An 11,210-nucleotide genomic window follows, 5' to 3' on the forward strand; every position below is an offset into this window, starting at 1 on the left:
GCCATTGCTATCAGTTTGAGGATCTTACTGCCAGTCTCCTTGTTTCTCAGCATATACTTCATGTCTTGCTTATTTCCTTCCAATGTAGCCCGTAGGAAAGCAACCATGAGGCATCTCGAGAAGTTGCGCATCGGTGTTTTCAAATCCCTGAAGCACACATAATGGATGTCCAATACTCATAGTACGCTCTTGAACTCTAATTTTCCAATTGCAGCAACGATAGCCCTGGTTTCTGCAATACCGGTACCCATACTGTGTGAGCAATGTTAAGTGGTTTATTATGATTCCGCCCTCATTCTGACTAGCAGGTGTAGCTAGCTGATGAGAATTGAAGAATGGGAAGCCTAAGCCGTTTATGCTCCCTCCCGGGCGTGCACTGGTAGAGAGAGAGAGAGAGAGAGAGAGAGAGAGAGAGAGAGAGAGAGAGAGAGAGAGAGAGAGAGAGAATGGAGGAGTTCTCTTGATCTTGAAGCTCTCCATTGCTATTATTCTCTTCTGAATTTCATATTGAGGAAAAATTGACCTCTGAAAGCATCATGCAATCAGACAAGACGGTAGTGGTTGTTGGTGAGCGCTATTTCTGTGCGCCTTTTAGTGCAGTTGTGCTCTCTCAGATGGAATCCGTCATTGACCCAAAGAGAAAAAAGCTACGATTTTGTTGTCGAGGACGGCCAAGACTGTGTTGTATTCAAAATTGATAGTCGTGCCCTCAGTTGGCTACCCTCCTAGACCACGTTGTCCATAGTGCTTTGTGTGTCCACAAGTCAAAGTGCCTGTGAGAAGTGGGATAGCATCGTAAATTGACTACATCAAGGAAACATGTAAACAATGCGCGAAAGAAAGTTGGCCAAACATCTTCTGTATGCTTTCGTCTGTAGAGCTATTGCCTGCAAACAACACTGCAATTTAGAGGGGGGGAGAGAGAGAGAGAGAGAGAGAGAGAGAGAGAGAGAGAGAGAGAGAGGAGAGAGAGAGAGAGAGAGAGAGAGAGAGAGAGAGAGAGAAGGATCTACAAGAGCGAGCATAGATAACATTGGGCATTGAAGGAATATTGTGTTACACGAGAGAGACGATTTTCCATGGCGGACTGAGAGAGAGAGAGAGAGAGAGAGAGAGAGAGAGAGAGAGTAGCCAATTTCACAGTACACGCTATGCTCGCCTTTGTAATCTTGAAATTTCATAATGTTAATAATAGTGTCTTAAGCCTAGAGAGAGAGAGAGAGAGAGAGAGAGAAGAGAAGAGAGAGAGAGAGAGAGAGAGAGAGAGAGAGAGAGAGAGCATTCAATTGCACAATACACATTATGCTCACCTTTGTAATCTTGTAATTTTGTAATGATAATGATAGTGTCTTAACCCCAAAGAGAGAGAGAGAGAGAGAGAGAAAGAGAGAGAGAATTTTCATTGATTCTGCACTTTTTTTGGAGAAAAGATACCACCCTCTCCCTTTAAAAGTTGGTATATTCTCACATGTAATCTCACTATATCATTGAGAAGTATCTCTTGGGATTCACTGTTTATTAGCTTTTTCTTTTTAGACATACTCGTGATATTCTCTCCACACTTCCTCAAAATCTATTTTCTCACCCTCAAATTTAAAATTTAGAGGTAAATCTCAAAATTTATATGTGGGATCACTATGTTATTTTGAGCACTTACTGTAAATTGTAAATGAAACATCTCATACCTTGCATCCTAAAATTTAGAGTCTTCAAAATTTAGGTTCAATAAAGCATTTTAGCATTTTCAAACGGTCTATAGACCTCCATTAACCCATCTTGTCTAAGCATAGCTACATTTGAAAATGATTAAGCACATTACCATTTAAGGACCATAGTGTTGCCACAAGCTTGTCTGGATGAAGTTGCTCGTGCAAATATGACAATGGCCACGCTTTAGAGTGTTAAGTACAATGCCTACCTTAAGTGTAAAGACAACCAATGGCCTCGGTACGCAAGATCTAGCCGAGATATTATTTAATCAATCATCGGTTTCCTTGAATTATAGAAGTTTGGTTGATCTCACTCATTCCTCGATGGCAGAAATGGGTTTGCAAAGTTGAGAAATGAATAGGTCAAATATGGGAAGGAAAAGTGTGAAAAGGAAGAGGTTAATATTTTGTGGATGCACATGTGGTACTGGTGGAAGATAGCCATAGGCTTGAGTTTGTTAGTAAATCCATTGATGGGGGAGGGTATGCAATTGCACATAGGATAAACAGATTATTGGCCTGAGGTAAACGTTGGAAATATGGTATGGGAAATTGGAGCTGAACTAGGATGTAAGACCACAAGCATGGGGTTGTCGCACCTTGTTCTTGGCACCACCTAAAATATCCCGCATCCAAGTCGACCCTCCATGAACCCTAGGGGGTTGTAGAGGGTTGTTTATGGCTTTGCACAACACAAGCAACATGCATACGTGGAAGATTCATGACATGGAGGTGAAAGTTTGAATCAGGCCATTAGAGCACCAAATAGAGTGCCTAGTGCATTTTGGCAGAAACATAAAGATGGAAAGATTATAAAGTGGCGAGTAAAACTGACGAAAGTATTTTAGACTAGAGTTGATTTGGGAAACTACATTACAATGTTCTCCATTGGTCTAGTAGTTCTCATTCGCTCGGTTTCTTCTCCGCTCGGAAGCACTCGCTCGGATATTGGGATTCCTCTAGGAGAGAGAGAGCGGGCCCCGGGTGCTAATGGAGAGGTGTGGCCAAATTGGTGGCACTCCGCCAGTGGTTAAGCCTAGAGGTGTGGTGAATGTTAAAGAAACCTCCTTTTTCTTTATTTTTTTTCCTTGGTAATATGCTCTCCCCTTCTTGGGGTTTGCGGTTTTGAAAATAGGCCATCATTAGCCCTCCCGTCTAGCTAGAGGCATTCATGCTTCTAGCCCTACCTCTAATTCTTTAGTCGTGGAGTTGGAGGGTTATCCCTCTTCTGGAATATCTAGCATGAACTCTGGATCAAACCTAAGGAAATACCTTTTTAGTCTCCATCCATTGACTCTAGTCTTGTGAATTCTCCCATCTGCTTCCATCAACTTATAGCTACCGTTGTCATAGCGCTTTTTGACAATGAATGGTCCTTCCCATTGGGGTTGAAATTTCTTATTCTTCTTGGTGTCAAATTTGTTGTCATGTCTCAATACTAACATGACTTTTTCCAGACCCTTTTCCTTAAGCCCTTGATTGAAGGTGATCCGGCGTCGCTCTACCTTGCTACATAGTGATTGATTGCATCTTCCCTATCTAGTTGGAGCCTTTCTAGATCCAGGGTGTGGTTGCGGAGATTTACAATTGGGCGGTGTAATTGGCTAGCAATGACTCATAAGCTGGCTATCTGTACCTCAGTGGGTAGAATTGCCTCCTTTCCGTAAACTAGATGGAAAGGGGTGAAACCTAATGATGTTCAAAACGTCGTTTGGTAGGCCCATAAATCGGCCATGAGATGTTTATCCCAGTCTCTTGTGTGGTTATTCACCTGCTTTGTAATGATTTTGCAGATCATTCCGTTTACCTTTTCTACTAGGCCATTACACTGTGGATAGTATGGTGTGGAATGTCGGCGTGTAATGCCTAAATTTTTCATCAGTTCTCCCACCAAATCACCTCTGAAACCTAGTCCCCTATCTAATATTATCTCAAGAGGAGTGCCAAAACGGCAACAGATGTGCTCAAATATGAACTTTGTTACCTCTTGGGTTGTAATGCAAGTGGTGGCTGCTGCTTCTGCCCATCGGGTCATGTAGTCTACACCAACTAGAATGTATAGTTTTCCTGATTGGTCCCTTGGTAGAGGACCGATTGCATCTATTCCCCATTTCTCAAATGGACCATATGAGATGATAGGAGTCTGTGGCTCATAGGTTAGTGTGCAATCACTGGCCACTTGACAGGCCTTGCATGTTTTACACCAATGATGTACATCCCTGTTTAGACTAGGCCAAGAGTATCCTGCCTGTAGAATCTTCCTACTGGTGATATCTAAAGAAAAATGACCACCGTAGACACCATCATGGAAACTTGAAATTACCTCTGTGATCTCACTAAAGGTTGGTACTCGCCTGAGAATCTGATCCTTGCCCTTACAATACAAGTGGTCGTTTACAAGGTGGTATCTTGTAGCCTTCCTTACCAGCCACTATTTCTGGCCTTTAGTGTACCCTTTCGGACATTCTCCTATATCTAGAAAGCTAATGATGTCAGGCATAGCATCACTACCTTGAAAGAGGGGTAGTTTCAGTTTGATTGCTCTTACGAGAACGTCTTGTATTCTTTCCTTGGCTAGAGCATCTGCCTCCTGATTTTTTGTCCTGGGGACATGAAATAGTTGCAGTGCTTCAAACTTCCTTAAAAGATCCTTAACTTGGCGTAGTTGACCAAGTAAAACTTGACTTTTACAAACCCAAGTGCCGTTTATCTTCTTTATCAGAAGCAAAGCATCGCCAAACACATTTAGGCGGTGAATCCCTTGCAAAATACATTGTTCTAACCCAAGAATTAAAGCTGCATACTCTTCTTCGTTGCTGGAGTGGGAGTGTAATAGCTGCCCCCGATGGAGAATACCCTTTCCTGTTGCTCATTGAAAATGACTATGCCAGCTGCAGACTGTTCCACTGTTCTCTTGTATGCTCCGTCAAACAAAAAAGGGAGTGAGCTCTTTCTAGCTTAGGACTTTCTATCATTGGTGTCTCTTCTTTTGCTTCGTGTTGACCTTCAGCTTCTTCTCATAGTGGCGATGAGTAAGAATAACCGCTAAACTAGCCCTGGTGGAGTTTTCTACTTACATGGTGTAGTCAAACTCTTGTAATCTAACCAGCCATTTAGAGATCCTAGATGAGACACCCATGTGTTGCATTACATACGAGAAAACCTCCTCCATTGTCAGAATTACAAAGGGTCTAGGAAGTAGATAGGAGCAGAACTTTGTGGTAGCAAACATTAGTGCAAGCACCATGTGTTCTACTGTGGTGAATCCCTTTTCTGATGGGGTCATGACACGACTAGAGAAGTAAATAGGATGCATGAAAGAAGTTTGGGGGTCCTTTTGCATTAGTACGGCTCCGAGTGTATCACTTCCTACCTTGGGGTTCACATAGAAGGCTTGTCCCACTTGGGGGGTGAAATGGTGGGAAGCGTAGCTAGGATTTGCTTCACCTCGGTAAATTGCTTCTCATTTTCTTCAATCCATGAGAAGACATCCCTCTGGGTGACTTGTTGTAGAGGGAGAACCACTTGAGATAGCAAATGGATGAACCTACTTAAGTATCTTACCTTCTGAAGGAAAGAAATCAACTACTTAGCTGTGGTGGGTGATGACAAAGATACCAAATCTTGAATCTTGCTAGGGTCAGCCTCAATCCCTTTTGCCGAAACTACATGGCCAAGGAGAGTGACATTGCTTTCACCAATGTGACACTTATCCACGTTGAGGTGGCCACCCAAGGTTTTCAGCCTGGTGAGGCCATCATAGACTTTGCTCAAATGGAGGGAGCGTGAACTATAGATGAAAAAATCATCTATGAAGACCCGTATTGACGTTCCAAAGTATGGTTGGAAGACAAAGGTTACATAGCACTAGAATGTGGCTGGAGCATTGGTGAGGCCAAAATACATCACTCTGTAAGAAAAGCATCCCCAAGGTGTTATGAAAGTTGTCTTTTTCTGGTCTTCTTCCACAATGCTAATCTGAAAGTATCCTGAGTAGCCATCACATACTGTGTAGCGCTCATGACTTGCCACTTCATTGAGAATTTCATCTTGGAATAGGAGGGGAAAGTGATCCCTCTTTGTGGCTGCATTGAGAGGTTTATAGTCCACACAGATTTCCACTTTCCATTCTTCTTTGGTGTGATTACTACTGGAGAGACCCATTCTGAGTCTTTGACGGGGTAGATGAAACCTGCCTGTAGCAAATTCCTCACTTCTTTGAGTAGTTCCTCTTGTTGGATTACCCCAAGTCTTCTGAGATTTTGCACTACGGGTTTACTTAATTCCTTGAGTTTTATGCGGTGTTGTACTACTCTGATTCCTCTTATCTTATCATAACCATCAATGAACAATGTAGTGAAGTTACCTAGCATGGATACATATTCCTTCCTCTCCTCATCGGTTAACTCATTGCAGAGCATCCGATGTAACTTACTTGTATCCTCTAAGTATTGCGTACCTGATGGTTCCTCTAGGTTTGTCGGGGGTGCTTCAGTTTGTGTCTATCTTTTTGGGTCTTTAAGGATGACCCCCATCACTTCGATGCTACTATCAATCTCTTCAGTTGTTGTTGTCTCTTCTCCTGAGGTGGACGAATAGTCACTGGTGGACTCATCTTCTAAAGCCTCCAAGATCATGTTGCATTGCTTCCCAGTCCTCATGTCGTAGAATATGGACTTCCCTTTAGCATCTTTCATCTGGATCATTCGGGTACGTTAGTCTTGCTTAGCTTACATAGCCATGAGCTAGGGTCTCCCAAGAATGATAGGGTAGTCCTCCCCTTTGTGTGGAATGACAAAGATGTCTATCTCCACTTCTGTATTTAATGCCTTTACTTTGACCGCATTCACAATGCCTACACATTTCACTCTTACATTATTTTCCATTTTGGCTCGGCAGGGTGCCACCCTACTCACCTCTAGGCCTAGATGGTGCATCATTTTTTCACTCATGACGCATATTTGCGTGCCACCATCTATGTAGACGTTTGAGATTCATTGCCCCTTGATGTGGGCATCCATAGTTGGTAGGATGTCATCGAGATCCCTCCGAGAGATAGCCCCAGCTATCCTTGGTCTTGATTTCCTTGTACTTACCATCTTCGTCCATTGCCTCCTCATCCTTGGTGTAAGGTGGAGTAATTGGGGCCAACAAGTTATCTTCGGGCCCTGCAACAACACATCCTGAACTAATTCATAGGGTTTAGCATACTCACCTAGTGAAAAATCCACGATGTCTATCTTCCGTCGTGGCTAAGATGCCTGCTTGCTAGACTCGCCTTTCCCTTTCATTTTCTCTTCTCTTTGAGAGGCTTCTTCGTGCCTGGAACTCTTTACTCCCATGGCATCCACTTCTTCTACTTTTGCTTTCCCATTGTACTTCTCTCGAACTGGTTCTTCTACCTTTCCCTTCCCTTTAGCTTCCAAGCTAATAATACTCATCGCTTGGTTTATAGCAGGTGGTGGGGGTAGCGACGGAATAAGAGGTGGTTATGGTTGTTGTATAGGTGGTCAAAGGATTTGGACCGGTGGAATCAGCCTTGGTTGCCTGGGTGGTGGTGGTCTTGCCCTTGGTGGAGAGATCTGATTCTGTCTCCCTCCTCTATTGAAATTCTGCCTTCTTGGATGTGGGCAGTAGTACATGCCATGGCCGTCTTCCCCGCAATTATAGTAGTGGTACTCTTGGTTTTGCCTTTGTTGTCCTCTTCCTTGTTCTGGATTTCTGACGGGTGCATGCCCTTGCTGCACCAGATGCACAGATAAACTCTCGAGTTGGGTAGTGATGCAACTCGGCAGGTCTTGCTGCTCTTCTGATGCCTCTTGTGGTTGGGCTCTATGAACGGTTGTTGCAGTCACTGGGGTTAGTCGGTCTGAGTTTGATTCCTCTGACTTGTTGACTCTTTCTTGCATGCGTAGCTTCTTATCTTTAAGGTGAGCTACTTCTATTGCCAACTCATATGTTGCAGGAAACCTTCCCTTCACCTTCTCCTTAAGCGGAGACCACCATAGGACAGCAATGAAACGGTCCTTCTTTAGAAAATTAGGCACTCCTTCACCTTCCTCCAGTGAGGCAACCCATCTCTCCCACAAATCCACAAACTTGGACTCGTAGGTGGCATACTCTAGCAGACCTCCCTGCTTTAATTCTGTCAGTAGCTGCCATAGCTTCTCCGAGGTTGTGCCTCCACCAAACCTCTTCACAAAGGCAGCACGTAACACATCCCATGCATTTTTGGTAGCCTAGGGCAAAGCATTGTACCAAGACTTGGCCTCTATGTTCATTAGTAGAGGAAAAATTTATAGCCGTGATGCATCGTCATGCTTGTTGGAAACCACACAAGAGATGTCAAAATCATCCAGGAAGTCAGTGGTGACGTCTTCTCCCTTCTTTCCATTGAATGTAGGGAAAGAAAAACTTGCCATGGTAGTGACTCAGAAAATTACATACTTTTTTTTTTAATATTAATGATAGTAGCGGCTCATAGTGGCTTTTTACAGGGTTGGGCAGATAGAAAACAGGATAAAGATGGAAACATTGAAGGAGTGGTGGTAATCCAATATGTAGAGAATGATAGGGTTTGGGGAGCTAAGGATTTCTCCTAGCACCGCAGCACCGAACAAATACACAATCTTCTGTTGTATAAATCTAGACCGGAACGATGTTGGTCCGTTTTCCATCATGCACAAAGGGTGGAGTACTTACTTATACTCTTACCATGACGGTGTTGATGAGTCGGAACATCCACAAGAGGTCATTGCCTTTCATAGGCTCTACTTTTCCTTCGTTGCTCCGTACGTACGGGGTGATGGCGATGCGTCTGACTACTCCCAGCCTTTTGGATAGTAGCAATTGCAGATAATTACTGTAGTCGGCATGTGGCATGAATTCCACTCCATTCAACTGTAATTCATCTCCAACCCACTAGGTTTGGTGGTGGAGAGCCTCTTCATGATGAGCGGTATGGGGAGAGGAGGAAGACCCTCTACCCGTCTTCCAAAACAACGAGAGTAGTAGCCTAACCGCTCTTCCTTAGGGCATCGGAACCTTCTTACCACTTCTACTTCAGGATTGTCAAAATGGACTGGCATTACTCGCATGCGTCGTGCAAATCGATAGGCGACCTTCTGTCGCTTAGCCTCGGATGACCTTCTCTTTGGCAAATAGGGTACGACCCGGATTTCCGAACTTGGAGCACTAGCTTGGCCAGATGCTTCTTCCTTTGGGGTCATGTGTTTCCAGATTGGCTTATCCTTTCCTTACCTTTGGCTCCATCAGCCCCTTTAGGCCATTTTGGAGTAGAGGTTATACCTTTGATTGCAGTTTCCTTAGGAAAGAGAGGCCTTACCATTTTCTTTCATCCTTTGATATAAACGACTTCCTCACGGTGAATGTCGATGTAGACAATTTCAGCCCCTTCACTGCCTTCGTTGTTGTTGGCACTCACTGATAGTGTGTTTTGGTTGACAGTAGTGATAGCACTTTATAGGACTCCCACCTGATGCTCTCAATTTGTGGTTAGAACGAGCAACACGAGATGGGGAGCTTACCTCATGAATATTGACGACACTACAGCGTGGCAGTAGTACTTCAACCAAGGCGGCTAGTGCCTCCTTAGTCTCCTCCTCTTCCATCCTCCAGTTAGAGAATTCCTTCAGCAATTCGTCCATGATTGATGAGGTGTGTTGCTTTCAGCATTGTAAACTGAAGGTTTCTTAGAAGCCCTCCTCAATGGGGGCACCAAATGACGAGCGCAAAGTGCGACACGGACCCCGACGGCCTCTAAACTGCAGGAAGCCAACGCATGCCGCAAGCCTGTCTCACGGTGAAGCGAATAGGGGGCACCACCTAGCTTTGAGCGGTTAGGATGCAGACAATGGTGATTTGAAATATCACAGATTTTACACACACGCACACACACACACACACACAAAGAATAGACAGGTTATGAAAACCCTTGGGGGTGTGAGGGAGAATTATTCTCTTGCAATATTTATAGCAACCTTATTTTCGGCGAGGTGGCAAATCATGGTGATAGAGAGATAGAGGGAGAAATAGTGAGCCTACTTGGTGCGTTCTCTAGAGATGACTCACTGACACGAAGCTTGCTAACATGAGTGTGTGTGCATCGATTGTTGGAGTCGAGATGTAGACATAGCTTCTTCACATAGTACAAATTCCCAAAGAAAATTGCTACACTAAGTCCGCTCTCTCATGGTGCAAATGTTGCCAATCCCTCCTACCAAAATACTACCAAGTGCTGACCTCTGATGAACTTGCCCCCCCCCCCCCGATAGTGACCTCTCAGTGCCTTTTTATAGGTGTTGGCTGCTTTAGATTAGGATAATCCAATGTGATTAGGATAATCTAATAAGGGGAGACAAAGCAAGGCGGTGGGCCCTGGGTGGTAGACCCTTGCTTTGTCTTGGAAAATATTATAAGGAAAACCTTTAGGTGGGCCTTTGTGACCATCACCTAGAGAGATGAGAATTTAGAAATTTGAGATTTTTTACAAGGTTTGATTGAAACTCGAAAAAAATGATGACAAACTACCTTTTTTACTGAAGAGAGCATTGTGGACGCGATACCGATGAATGGCAGCCTTGCTGGTGCGTCAGTGTAGCGCACTCCTCACTTTCGGGGTCGGTCGGGGCATGCCTTCAGCGCCTTTGCTTGTTTTGGTGTCAGTGTCGCGAGATTTGGTCGTCTTCTTTCTTTTGTCGATGTCGATGTCATTCGATTTCTTTTTTTTTGTATTTTTCTGGTGTGTGCGTATACGCGTGCGTGTATGTATGTGATTGCGCGTGGATGTGTGTGTATATATATGAGTGTGTGCGTGGGAATGAGGGAGTGTTTTATATATATATATATATTTATTTATTTATTTATTTTTTATGTTTCTTACTGCAGAGAGCGGCGACGCAGAGATTTGGAGGGAGACAGAGAGTGTGTGCGAGGGGTGTGTGTGCATGTATGAGAGAGATGGGGTGAAGTGAGAGTGTGTGTGGGTGGTGGGTGTCTTCCTTGCGCCCGCATGGGCCGAGAGGGAGAGAGAGAGGGTGAGGGAGGTCGAGCTAGCATGCGGTGGGGAGAGATGGGAGGGGAAGTGTGTGTGTGTGTGTGTGTGTGTGTGTGTGTGTAAAGAGAGCAGAAACGCGACGCCTTCGGGCCTGAGAGCGTGGGTGAGAGATGGTGAGGATGGGCGGCCTGACTCAGAGGGTGCGACGAGGCAGGAGTGGGATGGTGAGGGAGGGTGCATGAGGGAGTGTGTGTGTGTGTGTGGTGTGCATAAGAGAGAGCGGAAACGCGGTGCCTACGGGCTTGGTCCAGGAGTGAGAGAGAGTGAGAGGTGGATGGGCTCGGGTGGCCCGCTGTCGACAGAGAGCGCGAGAAGAGGGGGGTTTGTGGATAATGGTCAACGGAATGGTAGGTGTGAGGGAGAATTATAGAGAGAGAGAGAGAGTTATGTTGTGGCGGATTCCCACCGTGGGGAAGAGAGTGGAA

Source organism: Adiantum capillus-veneris, chromosome 28, assembly GCF_014529385.1.
Source record: "Adiantum capillus-veneris isolate H3 chromosome 28, ASM1452938v2, whole genome shotgun sequence".
In the NCBI taxonomy this organism is placed as follows: domain Eukaryota; kingdom Viridiplantae; phylum Streptophyta; class Polypodiopsida; order Polypodiales; family Pteridaceae; genus Adiantum; species Adiantum capillus-veneris.